This window comes from Mus musculus, chromosome 15 (genome assembly GCF_000001635.26).
Source record: "Mus musculus strain C57BL/6J chromosome 15, GRCm38.p6 C57BL/6J".
NCBI lineage: Eukaryota > Metazoa > Chordata > Mammalia > Rodentia > Muridae > Mus > Mus musculus.
The window spans coordinates 15,927,447-15,946,875 of NC_000081.6; the positions used below are offsets into that span (position 1 = coordinate 15,927,447).

At 36.9% G+C, this 19,429-nt stretch overlaps 1 pseudogene; it reads left to right on the plus strand.

The window, feature by feature from the left end:
• The first annotated feature begins 15,577 nt into the window (after positions 1-15,577).
• On the plus strand, positions 15,578-16,553 carry Gm29753 (annotated as a pseudogene).
• The last annotated feature ends 2,876 nt before the right edge of the window (positions 16,554-19,429 follow it).

Here is a 19,429-nt window from a genome sequence, read left to right on the forward strand (position 1 = left end):
TGTTCTTTATTTCTTCATTAGCACAGGTTTCAATTACCTCAATCCTAAAATAATTCCTGTATGACAGACAGATATAGGTTATCCAAACTACAAATGTGTAGAAACCAGGCAATGAAATATGCTACTCTGGGTAAGAGAAACTTAGCAATGCATGGCATTTTGCCAACCAAGAGCCAGATGTTAACTATAACTGTGAAAAGCACATGAATAGAGAAAAAAATAGCATCATGTTGTGAAAGTTTAGTTTAGAAAGTATGAAATTGGATTCCTAACAAAAATACAGTGATATAAAAAGAAAGGTATAGTGTAATCAGCCCCTGTTTGTGTGTTGCTTCCTTTTCTCATTTAAAGATTTTATAATAATATGTGGGAAGTTAAAGTGTCAAGATGCTTGACCACTATAGCAACTGAAATAGTTGGGCACTTTCAACAAAACAAAATCCAAGAAACCATGTATCAGTTTGTGGAGTTCAATAGGATATATACCATCTATAATTGCTTAAGAAAACTGCCTTTCTTTTGAAAATTAGTACTCTTCTCAGGAAATTTTTATAATGTAAATAGTCAGCTTGCTTTTAAACAAAAAGTGTGAATTCTGAGCTTTCTCTATGCCCAATTTCAAATCATTTTACAGATAAGCATCGACCCTTTCTTGCTCTGTGTGTACTATATGGATCTTCTGTGCTCCTGTGAATACTGAATAGAAACTGCAAATGATTATTACTCAAAAGGCTCAAGTTCTATTTGGAAATATGCCCATGCTACATCACAAACAGAAGTCTTGCAGATGTGTGGTATATTACACGGGTATGTGACAGCTCTTAATCTTTGTAATATTTTCTTCAAAATTGAGCACACCTGAGAAGAAATAATGAAAAGAAAGTTAAGGTGGAAATCTGTTTCCCATGCAACAGTATCAATTTATGTCACAAGTTATGACTGATCACTGAAATGTTCATAACATTAATGATTGAAAATGGAATGTTGCATGAGGCTTGAAAAAACATTTTATATTTTCTGTGTAGACAGTCACTAATATTAAAATAAATAATGCTCTCCACCTATGACCAAGCTTAAACAGTTTAAAAACTTTAACAGTGAATATATATTAAAAATATAAACTGACAATCCTAATTTTCATGAATAAGCATTGATTTGGGTTTAAATTAATATGTTAAAGCTGGCATGGTGGTTTATACCTGTAATTTAGAATGCAAAGTCAGTCTGATATCTGAGATCTTGACTAGCTTGCTCTACAAACTGAGTTTTAAGACAGCCAGGGCTACACAGAGAATTTCTGTTTTGAAAATTAAAAGAAATAAAAAGCAAACAACAAAAATAGGAGGAGATAATGCAAAATTAACGTCTCAAAATGGTATTTTTCAAATGATGTTTTAAATTTTATGGTTTATGTACTTGAAAATGTAAGAGAAATTTCTTAGTTTTATAAAATGTAATTAAACCTAAGAAATTGAAAGCAAAAATAATTTAAAGCAGTATATGACCGTTGTATCTGCGTTATTCATAGTAGGTGTATTTCAGTCAGATACTAGGGCTACCTCCTCCATCACCACTACATTTTAAGGGCTCAGCTCAGAGAGCTTAGATGACGTACCACAAGGACATACAGATAATTAATGACAAAGCACACTTTAGCTCACCAAACTGATTCAAATCCCTTAGTTCCTTCTATGAAATTTATGAGGCCCTTGGAAAATGTATATGTCTCTGAAATGCATACATCTCCATAGCATATATTGTTTTAGCTTCTAAAACTAAGAAATTCTCAATTTTCTGAGTTTTCATGAATATAAGCATAGTGCATTCAAATTATGAGTGAATAGAAAATGTTCACTAATTATATCACTCTAAAAATATTAACAATCAATTTCTATGGGATATATACTGTTGTGTAACCCATAACCAATAAGATGTTATCTATTAAAAAAATAGAAATCTACACTATCAAGAAAAATATACTATTTTTCTCTGGAGAAAGTTCAAATGTTAAAGTATTTGCTCTGAGTAATGACATTAATTATAAACAATATTATGCAGGTACCAATTGGAGAGTAAATTCTGGATTCCCTCTTCATGATTCATTTTTTTATACTAAGAGAGCTGGGTCATCCTTCGGATGGGTGGCTTTATGAATAATGTTTTTGGTCAGGCTTCTGTTTAAGGGGATACATAAATTGTAGGTGTTGAGCAAATGGGATCTCTTTCTGAAAAGACTGAAGCTCATTTTACTTTATTTTCTAAAAATATTATAGTGTGTGATTGTCTTAGTCAGGGTTTCTATTCCTGCACAAACATCATGACCAAGAAGCAAGTTGGGGAAGAAAGGGTTTATTCAGCTTACACTTCCATACTGCTGTTCATCACCAAAGGAAATCAGGACTGGAACTCAAGCAGGTCAGAAAGCAGGAGCTGATACAGAAGCCAAAGAGGGATGTTCTTTACTGGCTTGCTTCCCCTGGCTTGCTCAGCCTGCTCTCTTATAGAACCAAGATTACCAGCCCAGAGATGGTACCACCCACAAGGGGCCTTTCCCCTTGATCACTAATTGAGAAAATGCCTTACAGCTGGATCTTGTGGAGGCATTTCCTCAACTGAAGCTCCTTTCTCTGTGATAACTCCAGCTGTGTCAAGCTGATACAAAACTAGCCAGTACAGTGACTATTTAATCATGCCCTCTTTGATGAAAAGATATTTAAAGGTGGGGTGTAGAGCAACAGTATGTATTAAGTACTGGATTTTTCTCAAAATCAAAATATACTAAACAGGAAGATACAAGACATCCTCACACATGTATGATATCCCAGTACTTAGGATCTTTTTCTCTTAGGATCTCTCTCTGTTAGAGTTTCTCTCTCTTTCCCTCTCCCTTCCCCTCTCTATCTCCCCACTCTCAATCATTCACTCCCTCTCTCTTTCCCTCTTGCTATCCCTCTTCTTTTTCTCCCTTACCTCCTCTTCTTTTTCCCTCACTGTCTCTGTGAGTCTGACTGTTTCCAATAGGATTCTATTTTTTATGGAATCTGGGAACACTGGGATCATTATTTATACACATTTTATATTGAGTAAGGATTTGCTTTTTTGCTGATAGCTCTCTACTTACTTGAACCTTCTATGGTGAAAGGAACTAAGGAGGGATGAAGACATTCATCTTATTCACAGGAGTCCCATACTCAAGATCTTATCATCATCCAACTGACATACGTGCTAACATTATCACCTTAGGAAACCAGTTTTCAACATTGTATAATTGTGGTTATACATACACTTTAGAGTCAAAGATAGCTTATGCTAATAAGTAAGCTTCAAGAAAACCAATACTTAGTTCAATATTTAAAAATAGTTAACATCAAATTAAATGAACTAAATGGAATGTCTATATGTACTTATACTTGTACAGATTTTATATTTAATTAATTAATTAATTTTTAAAATCCCAATTGCTCCCCCTCTTCCAGTACCCCTCAAAGTGTCTCTCTCCCATCTGGGTATATCCCCATGCTGACCTGTCAAGTCTCTGAAATAATAGGCAAGACAACGCAGGCCGTTGGGGAACTGATTCCACAACCAGGCAACAGCTTTAGGGACAGCCTCTACTAGAGTTGTTGGGGGACCCACATGAAGACTCAGTTCCACATCTGCTACAAAAGGAGCCTTAGTCCAGTCTAGGTATGCTCTTTGATTGCTGCTCAGTCCCTGAGAACTCCTATGGGTCCTGATTAATTGACTTTGTTGGTCTTGTGGAGTTCCTATGCCCTTCAGGGCTCACAATCCTTCCCTCAACTTTTCCCTAAGACTCCTTTTGCTCAATCCAATATTTAGCTGCAGGAATCTGTATTTGTTTCAGTAAGCTACTGGTTAGAGCCTCCCAGAGGACAATTAGGCTAGGCTCCTTTCTGCACACATAACAGAGTATCATTATCAGTGTTGGGGATTAGAGCTTGTCCATGGTATGGGTCTCAAATTGGGCCTGTTATTGGTTGGACATTTCTTCAGTCTCTCATCATATCTCTGCATTTCTTTTAGACAGGACAAATTTTGGGTATGTTAATGTCCTTATCCTTCCAATAAGGCTTCTGCCTGGCTTCAGGAGGTGTCTTCTTCAGGTTCAATATATTATTTCAGATCTTTTGTCCTTCCATAAGATCCCCCTCCTCAACTTCCCCAGATTTTCTTCTCTTGACCCTCTGGGCCTCTCTCCTATCTCTCTCCTCATATCACATCCTGAAACCCTCATTCCCATCTCCTACCTAGTTCCCTCACCCTACTTCTATGTCCTATCAGTATTTTATTCCTTCGTCTCAGGGAGATTCAAGCACTTCTTATTTGGCTTCTTTGGGCTCATGTAGTAGATCACTGGTATCCAGTACATTATGGCCAATATCCACTTATCAGTGAGTACATACCATGCTGTGCATGTTCTTTGGGGTCTGGGTTACTTCACTCAGGATGATATTCTCTAGTTCCATACATTTGCCTGTAAAATTCATGGTGTCCTTTTTGTAAAATCTTTTTTTAATATTTTCTTTATATGCATTTCAAATTTCAAAGTTCCCCATACCCTTCCCCCACCACCCCCATACCCAACCATTCCCACTTCTTGGCCCTGGCATTCCCCTGTACTGAGGCATATAAAGTTTGCAAGACCAATGGGCCACTCTTCCTAGTGATGGCCAACTAGGCCAACTTCTGATACACATGCAACTAGAGACACGAGCTCCAGGGGTTACTGCTTCGTTGATATTGTTGTTCCACCTATAGAGCTGCAGATCCCTTCAGCTCCTTGGGTACTTTCTCTAGCTCCTCCATTGGGGGCCCTGTGATCCCTCCAATAGCTGACTGTGAGCATCTACTTATGTGTTTGCTAGGCCCCTGCATAGCCTCACAGCTATATGAGGGTCCTTTCAGCAAAATCTTGCTAGTGTATGCAATGGTGTCAGCGTTTGGAGGCTGATTATGGGATGGATCCCCGGGTATGGCAGTCTCTAGATGGTCCATCCTTTCGTCTCAGCTTCAAACTTTGTTTCTGTAACTCCTTCCATGGGTTTTTTGTTCCCAATTCTAAGAAGGGTCAACGTGTCCACACTTTGGTCTTTGTTCTTCTTGAGTTTAATGTGTTTTGCAAATTGTATCTTATATCTTGGGTATTCTAAGTTTCTGGGCTAATATCTACTTATCAGTGAGTACGTATCATGTGAGTTCTTTTGTGATTAGGTTACCTCAAACAGGATGATACCCTCCAGGTCCAGCCATTTGCCTAGGAATTTCATAGCTTCATTCTTTTTAATAGATGAGTAGGACTCCATTGTGTAAATGTACCACATTTTTTGTATCCATTCCTCTGTTGAGGGACATCCGGGTTCTTTCCAGCTTCTGGCTATTATAAATAAGGCTGCTATGAACATAGTGGAGCATGTGTCCTTCTTACAGGTTAGGACATCTTCTGGATATATGCCCAGGAGAGGTATTGCTGGATCCTCCGGTAGTACTATGTCCATTTTCTGAGGAACTACCAGACTGATTTCCAGAGTGGTTGTACAAGCTTACAATCCCACCAACGATGGAGGAGTGTTCCTCTTTCTCCACATCCTTGCCAGCATCTGCTGTCACAAGAGATTTTTACCTTAGCCATTCTGACTGGTGTGAGATAGAATCTCAGGGTTGTTTTGATTTGCATTTCCCTGATGATTAAGGATACTGAACATTTTTTCAGGAGCTTCTCAGCCATTCGGTATTCCTCAGGTGAGAATTCTTTGTTTAACTCTAAGCCCCATTTTTTTAATTGGGTTATTTGATTTTCTGAAGTCCACCTTCTTGAGTTCTTTATACATATTGGATATTAGTCCCATATCTGATTTAGGATAGGTAAAGATCCTTTCCCAATCTGTTGGTGGCATTTTTGTCTTATTGATAGTGTCTTTTGCCTTACAGAAACTTTGCAATTTTATGAGCTCCCATTTGTTGATTCTCAATCTTACAGCACAAGCCATTGCTGTTCTATTCAGGAATTTTCCCCCTGTGCACCTATCTTTGAGGCTTTCCCCCACTTTCTCTTCCATAAGTTCCACTGTCTCTGGTTTTATGTGAATTTCCTTGATCCACTTAGATTTGACCTTAATGCAAGGAGATAGGAATGGATCAATTCGCATTCATGATAATCGCATTCATGATAATCGCCAGTTGTGCCAGCACCATTTGTTGAAAATGCTGTCTTTTTTCCACTGGTTTGTTTTAGCTCCCTTGTCAAAGATCAAGTGACTATAGGTGTGTGGGTTAATTTCTGGGTCTTCAATTCTATTCCATTGGTCTACTTGTCTGTCTCTATACCAGTACCATGCAGTCTTTTTTTTTTTTTTTTTTATCACAATTGCTTTGTAGTAAAGCTTTAGGTTAGGCATGGTGATTCTACCAGAGGTTCTTTTATCATTGAGAAGAGTTTTTACTATCCTAGGTTTTTTGTTATTCCAGATGAATTTGCAGATTGCCCATTCTACTTCATTGAAGAATTGAGTTGGAATTTTGATGGGGATTGCATTGAATCTGTATATTGCTTTTGGCAAGATAGCCATTTTTACTATACTGTTCCTGCCAATTAATGAGCATGGGAGATCTTTCTATATTCTGAGATCTTCTTTAATTACTTTCTTCAGAGACTTGAAGTTCTTATCATACAGATCTTTCACTTCCTTAGTTAAAGTCACGCCAAGGTATTTTATATTATTTGTGATTATTGCCTTTATCAGTCTAGGTATGGAACTTGAATTCCTGATCTTTCCAAGACTTTTATCATGAATGGCTGTTGGATTTTGTCAAATGCTTTCTCCAAGTCTAATGAGATGATCATGTGGTTTTTGTCTTTGAGTTTGTTTATATAGTGGATTACGTTGATGGATTTTCGTATATTAAACCATCCCTGCATCCCAGGAATGAAACCTACTTGGTCAGGATGAATAATTGTTTTGATGTGTTCTTGAATTCTGTTAGCAAGGATTTTATTGAGTATGTTTGCATTGATATTCATAATGGAAATTGGTCTGAAGTTCTCTTTCTTTGTTGAGTCTTTCTGTGGTTTAGGTATCAGAATAATTGTGAATTCATAGAATGAATTGGGTAGAGTACCTTCTGCTTCTATTTTGTGGAATAGTTCGTGAAGAACTGGAATTAGAACTTCTTTAAAGGTCTGATAGAACTCTGCACTAAACCCATCTGGTCCTGGGCTTTTTTTTTTTTTTTTTTTTTTTTTGGTTGGTTGGGAGACTATTAGTGACTGCTTCTATTTCTTTAGAGGATGTAGGACTGTTTTGATCATTAATGTGACCCTGATTTAACTTTAGTACCTGGTATCTGTCTAGAAATGTGTTCATTTCATTCAGGTTTTCCAGTTTGGTTGAGTATAGCCTTTTGTAGAAGGATCTGATGGTGTTTTGGATTTCTTCAGGATCTGTTGTTATGTCATTTCTGATTTTGTTAATTAGGATGCTGTCCCTCTGCCCTCTAGTGAGTCTGGCTAAGGGTTTATCTATCTTGTTGATTTTCTCAGAGAACCAGCTCCTTCTTTGGTTGATTCTTTGAATAGTACTCCTTGTTTCCACCTGGTTGATTTCGCCTCTGAGTTTGATTATTTCCTACTCTCTACTCCTCTTGGGTGAATTTGCTTCCTTTTATTCTATAGCTTTTAGGTGTGTTGTCAACCTGCTAGTGTGTGCTTTCTCTAGTTTCTCTTTAGAGGCACTCAGAGCTACGAGTTTTTCTCTTAGAAATGCTTTCTTTGTGTCCCATAAGTTTGGGTATGTTGTGGCTTCATTTTAATTAAATTGAAAAAAGTCTTTAATTTCTTTCTTTATTCCTTCCTTAACCAAGGTATCACTGAGAAGAGTGTTGTTCAGTTTCCAGGTGAATATTGGCTTTCTATTATTTATGTTGTTATTGAAGATCAGCCTTAGTCCCTGGTGGTCTGATAGGAGGCATGGGACAAATTCAATATTTTTTTGTATCTGTTGAGGCATGTTTTGTGACCAATTATTCAGTCAATTTTAGAGAAGGTATCATGAGGTGCTGAAAATAAGGTATATCCCTTTGTTTTAGGATAAAATGTTCTGTAGATTTCTGTTAAATGTATTTGTCTCATAACTTCTTTAGATTCACTGTGTCCCTGTTTAGTTTCTGTTTCTAAATAACTTTGAACATCCCACAGTCTTTACATATTCTTAAAATTTCAATCTCTTTATAATATCCATCTCTTTTAAAATTCAAAGTCTTTTTACAATTAAAAGTCTCTTAACTGTGGGCTCCACTAAAACAGTTTCTTCCTTCAAGAGGGAAAATATCAGGGCACAGTCACAATCAAAAGCAAAAATCAATCTCCAACCGTCCAATGTCTGGGATCCAACTCATGATCTTCTGGGCTCCTCCAAGGACTTGGGTCACTTCTCCAGCCATGCCCTTTGTAGCACAGGCGTCGTCCTCTAGGCTCCAGATGCCTGTACTCGACTGCTGCTGCTGCTCTTGGTGGTCATCTCATGGTACTGGCATCTCCAAAACACTGCATGACCCCTTCAGTCCTGGGCCATCAATTGCAACTGAGGCTGCACTTTTACCAATGGCCTTCTATGGCCTCTCACAGTGCTGAGCCTCAGCTGCTCTGCGTGACTCCTTCATGCCTTCAGAACCAGTACCACCTGAGTGACCGTTAACCATTACCAAGTCCCGCTGCAGCAGTTTCTGTTTCCAAGATCTGTCCATTGATGAAAGTGTTGAAGTTTCCCACTATTATTGTATAAGGTGCAATGTGTGGTTTGAGCTTTACTAGAGTTTCTTTAATGAATGTGGCTGCCCTTGCATTTGGAGCATAGATATTCAGAATTGAGAGTTCCTCTTGGAAGATTTTACCTTTGATGAGTATGAAGTGTCCCTCCTTGTCTTTTTTGATAACTTTGGGTTGGAAGTCAATTTTATTCGATATTAGAATGGATACACCAGCTTGTTTCTTCAGACCAGTTGCTTATAAAAATTTTTTCCAGCCTTTCATTCTGAGGAAGTGTCTGTCTTTTTCCCTAAGATGTGTTTCTTGTAAGCAGCAAAATGATGGGTCCTGTTTGTGTAGGCAGTTTGTTTGTCTATGTCTTTTTATTGGGGAATTGAGTCCATTGATATTAAGAGATATTAAGGAAAAGTAATTGTTGCTCCCTATTATTTTTGTTGTTAGTGTTGGCATTCTGTTCTTGTGGCTGTCTTCTTTTAGGTTTGTTGAAGGATTACTTTCTTGCTTTTTCTAGGGCATGGTTTCAATCCTTGTATTGTTTTTCTTTCTGTTATTATCCTTGGAAGGGCTGGATTTTGTGGAAAGATAATGTGTGAATTCGGTTTTGTCGTGGAATACTTTTGTTTCTCCATCTGTGGTAACTGAAAATTTGGCTGGATATAGTAGTCTGGGCTGCCATGTCTGTTCTCGTAGTGTCTCTATAACATCTGTCCAGGATCTTCTGGCTTTCATAGTCTCTGGTAAAAAATCTGGTGTATTTCTGATAGGCCTGTCTTTATATGTTACTTGACCTTTTTCCCTTACTGCTTTTAATATTCTATCTTTATTTAGTGCATTTGTTGTTCTGATTATTATGTGTTAGGAGGAATTTATTTTCTGGTCCAGTCTATTTGGAGTTCTGTAGGCTTCTTGTATGTTCATGGGCATCTCTTTCTTTAGGTTTGGGAAGGTTTCTTCTATAATTTTGTTGAAGATATTTGCTGGCCCTTTAAGTTGAAAATCTTCATTCTTATCTACTCCTATTTTCCGTAGGTTTGGTCTTCTCACTGTGTCCTGGATTTCCTTGATGTTTTTGAGTTAGGATCTTTTTGCATTTTGCATTTTCTTTGATTGTTGTACTGATGTTCTCTATGGAATCCTCTGCAACTGAGATTCTCTTCCATCTCTTGTATTCTGTTGCTAATGCTGGCATCTATGGTTCCAGATTTATTTCCTAGGGTTTCTATCTCCAGCATTGTCTTACTTTGGGTTTTCTTTACTGTGTCTACTTCCCTTTTTAGGTCTAGTATGCTTTTGTTCATTTCCATCACCTGTTTGGATGTGTTTTCTTGTTTTTCTTTATGGACTTCAACCTGTATGGCTGTGTTTTCCTGTTTATCTTTAAGGACTTGTAACTCTTTAGCAGTGTTCTCCTGTATTTCTTTAAGTGAGTTATTAAAGTCCTTCTTGATGCCCTCTACCATATCATGAGATATGCTTTTAAATCCGGGTCTAGCTTTTCAGGTGTGTTGAGTTGCCCAGGACTGAGTGAGGTGGAAGTGCTGCTTTCTGATGATGGTGAGTGGTCTTGGTTTCTGTTAGTAAGATTCTTACATTTGTCTTTCGCCATCTGGTAATCTCTGGAGTTAGTTGTTATAGTTGTCTGTAGTTAGAGCTTGTTCCTCTCGTGATTCTGTTAGCCTCTATCAGCAGACCTGGGAGACTAGATCTTTCCTGAGTTTCAGTGGTCAGAGCACTCTCTGTAGGCAAGCTCTCCTCTTGTAGGGAAAGTGCACAGATATCTGGCGTTCAGACCTGCTTCCTGGCAGAAGATGATGGCCCGAAACAGGGCCTGACCCAGAAGCTGTGTTGCTTCGGCCTGTCCCAGAAGCTGTAAGCTTCTGTAGTCCACACTCTCACCTGTGCAGACTAGTTTCAGAGGGATCCAGGAACCAAATGGCTCCCCCAGGTGCTCTGGCAAAGCCCTCCTGAGTGGGGTAGACACCTCCTCTGGCAGGGAAGGTGCTGGATATCTGAAGCCCGAAATGGGGTCTGCCTCAGAAGTGTCCTCTAGGGACCTTGGGGATGACCACCAACTCCGCGCCCAGGTGACCTGGTGCTGGTGCTGACCTGAAGGGACTTGTGACCCTGTTCTTGCCGGGTTTTCTGCTTCCTTAATGCTGTCTCAGGTCCCTCACCGATGTCCTTATTTTAATAGGTGAATATTATTTCATTGTGTAGATTGAACACATTTTTTATCCATTCTTTAGTTCAGGGAAATCTGCATTATTTCCAGTTTCTGGCTATTACAAATTATGCTGCTATAAATGTAGTGGAGCACATGTCCTTGTGGCATGGTAGAACATTTTGGGGTTATATGCCCAGAACTGGTATAGCTGTCTTTTCAGGTAAAACTATGTCCAAATTCAGGAGAAACTGCCACAGTGATTTCCAGAGAGATTGTATCAGTTTGCAACTCCACCAGCAGTGGAGAAGTGTCCATTTTTCTCCCCATTCTTCCCAGCAGGTGCTATCACTTCAGTTTTTGATTGTTATAAGATAGAATCTCAGGATCATTTTGATTTGCATTTTCCTGATGACTAAGGATATTGAACATCTCTTTAAGGGCTTCTCAGCCATTCAATATCTCAGTATTGAAGAATGTCTGTTTAAATCTTTACCATATATATATATGGTAAATATATATATATCCTGGAATCTATCATCTTGAGTTCTTTATATATTTTGGATATTAACCCATTGTCTAATGGAGGGTTAGTGGAGTCCTTTTCCCAATCTGTAGGCTGCCTTTTTATTCTATGGACAATGTCATGGAGTCTCTTTTATCAATTGTTAATCTTAGAGCTTTAGCCATTGGTCTGTTCTGTTCAGGAAATCCTTTCGTATGCCATTTTCCACGTACTCTCCTATTAGATTTGGTATATCTGGTTTTTTTTTTTTTTTTTTTTTTTTTTTTTTTTTTTTTATGTTGAAGACCTTGATCCACTTGGATTTGGGTTTTTTGCAGGATGACATGTAGACATCCAGCTAGACCAGCCCTATTTGTTTAAGGTGCTTTCATCTTTCCATTGTAAGGTTTTGGAGTCTTTATCAAACAACAGGAGTCCATAGGCTTGTGGGTTTATTTTTGGGTCTTTGATTCTATTCCCTTGGTTTCCCTGTCTATTTCTATACCAACAACTTGCAGGTTATCACTATTGTTGTGTAGTAGTACAGTTTGAGTTCAGTGATATTGTTTCCTCCAGAAATTCTTATATTGTTCATTATTTTTTTAGATATCCTTTGGGGTTTTTTGTTTTGATTTATTTATTTTATTTTTTATTTTTGCTGTTCTTTTATTGCTTGTTTTTATTTTGGTGGTGGTATTCTGTTTTTCCACAGGAAGTTTAGAATCGCTGTTTCAAATTTTGTAAAAAAAAAATGTGTTAGAACTTTGATGGGAATTACATTGAACCTGTAAATTGCTTTTGGTGGGATGACTTTTTTTTTTAACTATGTTAATCCTATCAATCTGTGAGCCTGGAAAAATCTTTTTATATTCTGATGTCTTCTTCAATTTCTTTCTTCAAGGACTTAAAATTCTTTGTCATACAGGTCTTTTACTTGCTTGTTTAGAGTTACACCAAGATGTTTTATATTTATGGCTACTTTAAAGGATGTTGTTTCCTAATTTCTCTTGCAGCCCATTTATCATTTGTATAAAGGAGGGCTAGGTGTACAAAGCACATACATAAACATAATAAAAAATATACAGCCAACCTCAAGTTAGATGGAGAGAAAATTAATTCAATGCCACTAAAATGAAAGAACAGGGCTACCCAGTCTTTCCCTATCCATTCGTTATAGTACTTGAAGTTTTAGCTAAAGCTGTAAGACAACAAAAGGAGTTCAAGGAGAGGCAAATTGGAATAGAAAAAAATTAATGTATCACTATTTATGGATGATATGACAGGATACTTAAACGCAATCCCCAAATTCTACCAGAGAACTCCTACAGCTGATAAACACCTTCAGCAAAGTGACTTGACATAATATTAATGCAAAGGAATCACTTTTACCTATATTGAATGATGTTGAGAATTCCAGTAGTAGTTCAAAATCTTTGGAAAAAAATACACAACATTGTGGTTAGGACAACTTCATATGGAAGGAAATAATGTATTCTCATAATTCTGGTGGAAAAAGAGTGCAAGGAAAATAAAGTGATGCTCAAAGTCAGTAAATGGATTTGTGTATGGTCATGCACCTCTGTATAATGCCTTCTCAAGATTTTATAATTCTTTCTCCAAATCTACTTAGGCAAGTCTCATAATCACTCAATGAATTCTAGATATTTTAGACAATGATAATATTTTTATTGTTGAAAGGGAACCATTTGTGGGTAGACTGGAATATGGTAGGAATTATGAAGAAGCCGGGGTTGATATGATCAAATATATTATATACACATATAAAATTTGCAATGAATAAAAACAATATTATTATTGAAAATAACCTATCTCTAAGATTTTGTGTTGTATGAAATTACTCACGGGATGAATTTAAGTCTGAGAATGATAGAGAAACAATTTTAATTATTGAAACACATTATAAAATCTCTGTACATGACTTGAGAAACTAATCATTTGACAGAAATGTAATAACAGTGATAAATACATCTATGTTTAACACATACTAAAAGGTTTGGTTTCTTTCTCAAATTTTGGATACACCACAGCATTATGAATGGAATTTATATGTTTTATAATTCTTAATTTAATAATTATTTTTTTATTTCTACAAATCTCTAAGTAGATAAAGGCACTTATTTTAGACTGTGTAATCTGAACATGTGGAAGTGAACATAGTTTTATAATATGAACCATAATTTCTTAAATAATATAGAGCTTTTCACAGTCATTTTTTATTGCAAATATATCTTTCCTCTTCTAAGTGCTGAGATTTCAAGGGAATGCAACTATACTTTCATTGATCTTGTTGCATTTTTCAGAGGATAATAAAACTAAAAACAAAGTTGTTTTTAAAAATTCTTCCCTCCCTTATCTGATAACTATTGTAACTGTGAATTTTATCAGGATTTGATTTATAGTCTTTTTTAAAAATCTATTCTTGTACCTAATGGAGAACAAATTACTTATTACTCAAGAAAGACACTAACTACCTAGTGTTGCAGAAAGAGAATATTACAATTTACATTTAAATGAGATTTGAAATGTTAATGAACAGATTCAGTATTCTAATTATCTCCACAAATACTTCCAGGTGAACTTTGTAGATAGATCTTGCCTTTGTTTTAATTGGAGAACACTCCAGAATTGTTAGAAAGAAGACACTGCCCATAGTGAACATATTAGCACAGCTAATGTTATCATGTTAAATATAATTTTGGCTTTTAATAAGAAATATTTATCATTACAAGTCCTGCTCACAAATCAAATGTAACACTCATACAATGGAAAATAATCTTACAACAGTATTGTTGAGTTATAAGATTTGTTTGTTCCTCTTGCTGGGTTTAAAAAATGATTCAAGTAAAAATATACAGACTGAATTGTTTGTATTTTTAAAAATATATGTATATAATGATATATATGTGTATATATATATATATATATATATATATATATATATATATATATATGCATGCAATAACAACTTGTACAAAAAAATTGAACAGAGTAGGAAGTATATGGGAGATTTAGGAAAATGCAAACAGGAGGGAGTAATGCTATAATATTAATCTCCAAAAAAAATGTACTAGGTTTAAAAATGATGTTTCATAGAATATGTGGATATTTTGATAAAAAAACAGTTCCACACAACACAATGCTTTCTTTTTAGTTTTATACCAACATTTACCATGAAATATTTTTGCATGCATTAAGTAACACAGAATTTAAGATTAATCATGAAGGATTTATCAACTTAGCAAGATCTGAAATCAACAATAGATAAACACTGTAGAGTCACTGAATTCTGCAAGGAAAAAACGAGATTGGAAAAGTAATCAGAATGCACAAAGAAAGTCTATATATTATATATGTAATATAATAAAATAATGTGTGTGTTCTTATATAGACTATATATACATATATGTCATATATTCTGATACATATATCATAATTATGATATATGTAATGTGTTGTGCATTTTCACTGATAAAATCAATAAAAAATAAAATAAAATTAGGCATAATTCTAATTAATTCTTCCATTGTATATAATTTAAGAACTGCATATCTTGAACTGAACCAGATAAATACAATCATTCAACAAGTATGGTGTTACAGTTACTGTATAAACACTGTACATTTTGGAATTTGTGATTGTACCTAAGATCTCTTGCAATCTACCCAACATTCTACTAGTGAGCCCTGTGTCTGATATCAATATTAAGTTCCACTTAATATTGAACATGACAAAGCCAATATTATCTATTTTTTATTTTTTAATTGCATCTGTCAATTAAAAGAAATTTAAGTTGTGCTTAGCTTATTTGAAAAGCTGACACAGTTCGTTGATACATGTTAAACCATAAGACATTTTATTGGGCATACTGTTGAAAGGAGTTAGCATAAAAACAAATATGTTAAGCATAACATAAATTCTTAGGCTCACTTTTCTTATTTTTAGGAATGTGTACTTTGCTGGGGTGACAAAGGTAGACAGTATTTCAATGTAAATTTACCTGTCTTTGACATCTTCTGTTCAACTAGATCAATGGCAATTTTCTTTTCTACTCTTCATATTCAGGAATGTAACATTTTTTGCAAAAATAAGGGCTGCTGAGTAAGGCATCATGAACATGGAGATTTATGCTGGTGAAGTTTATCAAAATGTTCTGATCATGTGTTGGTTTCTCCTCATCATAAGTTTCACAGAATCAGATAAAATAGTATGCCATAATACCTCAGGTATGCATGACAATATAGCTAATATAATGAATCCATTCTAAGGTAATATGATTCTGTGTCTCAGGGCCTTATAGTTGAATGCTAAAAGTAGCATATAGCATATATACAGACTGAGGACAAAATGACTTCCAAGTCTTCCCAACTCTGAAGAAGGAATTCAGGCAATCAGAACATATGTGCAGGAAGAAAAATCTTAGTGTTAAAAATCCAGCGCTACGCTTAAACTCATCCAACACAAAGGAACTCTTGGGCAGGTGAGCGAAAGGGTCCTTGGCCTTGGGCTCAGTGAGGGCCAAAGACCCTTTCGCTCACCTGCCCAAGAGTACCTTTGTGTTGGATGAGTTTAAGTGTAAGTACTCCAATGAGGACACCCTCTCTGTGGCGCTGCCATATTTTTGGGAGCACTCTGATAAAGATGGCTGGTCCCTGTGGTGTGCTGAGTACCGCTTCCCTGAAGAGCTCACCCAGAACTTCATGAGTTGCAACCTTATCACTGGGATGTTTCAGCGATTGGAGAAACTGAGGAAGAATTCCTTTGCTAGTGTTATCTTCTTTGGAACCAACAACAGCAGCTCCATTTCTGGTGTTTGGGTCTTCCGAGGCCCAGAGCTTGCCTTTCCGCTGAGTCCAGATTGGCAGGTGGACTATGGGTCGTATACATGGCAGAAACTGGATCCTGGGAACAAGGAGACCCAGACCCTGGTTCGAGAGTACTTTTCCTGGAAGGGGACCTTTCAGCACGTGGGCAAAGCCATCAATCAAGGCAAGATCTTCAAGTGAACAAGTCTTGCCAGTCGCCTAGCTGCCTGCACCTACCCTCCAAGGGAGATGGGGGTCATTAAAGGAAACTGAACATTGAAAACAAAATCGAGCGCACATAAAATGTCTCATCAGTGTCTTCTCATTTCTCACTGTCTCAATCCACACATCTAGCCAAGTATAAATGAGTGATGTCTGAACGATGGGAGAGAAATATAAAACTCTAAAACACATGGTATTGACAACAATATTAACATGTTTTATTCCTAGTCAACCAAAAGAAACTAGCAAAGAATCAGAAAGGACTTGAAACAATGATTTAGCTAAGGCAGAGCTTCTGGATATTCTTATAGTAAAACTCGTCTGATACAAAGGGCTGAGGTAAAGGAAATGTGTAAGATTCCTGGGCATTTTATTTATAAGTAGAAAGGCTTTTCACCCGACCTGATTTTTGAAGTCAAGTTTTCAAAATACTGCAAGAAAAGCCTAGACTGGATGGATGAGAATATAGATACCTGTCTCCCATGTCATTGTGTGAAAGACATGGACGTCCCTCTCCACTTTGAGTATCATCTTGAAAAAATATATTTTTGTTAATTCTTGGAAAATTTCATATACCTCATTAGTCCCCTTAACTTCTCCCAAATCTATCCTTTCTATCATACATGCCCCCAATTCCTGTGCATTTTAAACAGTACTACATTTTTTTTTCTGAAGCCAGTTTTAAAATATTGGCTTCTGTATATACTCCAGACATTGAAGTCATGAACACACAGGAGTTGTGGCCACCTGCACAAGTCTTGTATATATTAAAAAAAATGAAGTGAAATGAGGAGGGAAACTAGTTAGAAAAAGAGAAGACATAGATCGTCAATAGGCAAAGGAAAATGAATAAGAGAAATGGGGGAGGGAAATAAGGGAAAATATAAAATAAAATAGTTGAAAGAAATAGATGAACAAACATAAGATAAAACACATGTGCCCTAAGAATGACCATTCCTATTTGTGTGGTAAGAGTATACAAATACCAAAAGGAAAACAGCTGGAATAACATCTCTGATCACACATTCAAATTAGGGTTATTAGTATGACTACACATTTAACTCACCATAGATATAGACATTGGCATGTAGAAACATTAGTATACACCAGAGAGAAGTGTCTATATGAATTTTTGGTATAGACTGGGTTTTCATGTCAGCTGGATCAGTATCCCTAGAAACAGAGGTAAATGGAGAGAGAGGAAAGCAATCACAGGAGGGGAAGGGAGGATTCTGGGTGGGGTGGGAAAGCAGACAGGGAGGGGAAGAGGGGAACATGACCAAGTATTGGGTGGGGGGAACAGGACTGAAGCTCTGAGGGCCAACAGAAAGAAGGGAAACAGGCAAACTCAGGAAGTAGGTGCGGGGACCTTAGATGAAATGCCCTACAGTGAGGAGAGAGAACTTGTAGAATCCACCTCCAGAAGAAATACAGGGCATCAAGTGAGAAATGGGGTTATCATCCCAAAAGTCAAAAATTTTGACCCATAATTGTTCCTGTCTGAAAGAACTGCAGGGACAAAAATGGAGAAAAGCCTTAGGAAAAGAAGGTCCACTGACAGGCTAAAATTAATACCTAGCTGAAGGGGTGGCCCCAAGATCTGACACTATTACTGAGGCTATGGAGTGCTCACAAAAGGGGACCTTTGATGACGGCCCTCCAAAAATCCCAACAAGCAGCTGAAATAGTGAGTTAGATGCAGATATTTATATCTAACCAATGGACAGAAGCTGCTCACCCCTCTTGCTGAATTAGGGAAAAGCTGGAAGAAGCTGAGGAGGAGGGCAATCCTGTAGGAAACAAGCAGTCTCAATTAACCCGAACCCAGTAGATCTCTCAGACACTGGGCCACCAAACAGGCATGAGCTGATAGGAGACCCCTAACACATATACAGCAGAGGACTGCCAGGTCTAGACTCAGTCAGAGAAGATGCATCTAACCCTAAAGAGACTGGTGACCCCAGGGAATGGGGAGGTCTGGTGGAGTAGAGCGTGGGGGGTAGGAACATCCCTGTGGAGATAGAGTTGGGAGGTGGTATGGGATTTGGATCAATTAGAGGGTGGACCTGAAGGCAGATAAAATCTGGACTGCAAAAATAGATTAAATTTTTTAAATGAGTTCATGGAGCATCAAATACTAGATTGGATACTTTCTAGCATTAAAGGGTACTAGTATTGGTTTAGAAATGCCCAACATCAGGGTTTACACAGGTGCTGTGAAATTTGTCCATGAAATCTATCCTATCTTTGAAGGAGGTGGACTACACTACCTTTGACAGTGTTTTCTAAATTGAATATCATAGGGTAAAAATTGGCACAATATGCTATCTTCATACTTCTAAAATTGCATTCATTTACATTTTTGGTGAATCCATCTCTTCTTCCACACTTATGCACAGAGAATATCACATCTAAATATTTATTCAAAATAAGGAGAAAAAAACCAATAAGGTTTGGGCTATTTCCATGTGAGCTTGCCCTGTGTTATTTCCCATTGCATTTACAGCCTTTTCTGCGGCTTTCATTTCACAGTGCATAATAGTACCAATAAATGTGAATGAATTGGGTCATGTCTCAGTTACAGACTGCTGTTGTAATCTAAAACACAGTTCCAGGGATTATTGCAATATTAAAATTTAGATAGAAGGGTAATGAAAATGATGCATCGAACATACACAAACAATGATTATCATTAATTTTAAAGTTATTTTTCATGGCAAGACTCAGCGTGGCAATAATACTCCAGTGTATATATGGGGGAAAGCAATGCAAGAGCTTCTCAGAGATACTCTTGTCAAGATTAAAGTCATGGCTTGTATATATATTTGATTACACAGCTAGATTTTTCCAAAGTATTTCCTACATAAAATCTCATTGACTTCAATTAGAATTTGCAATCTAAGTACACCATATGGCTTTGCTTAAAAGCAATGAGA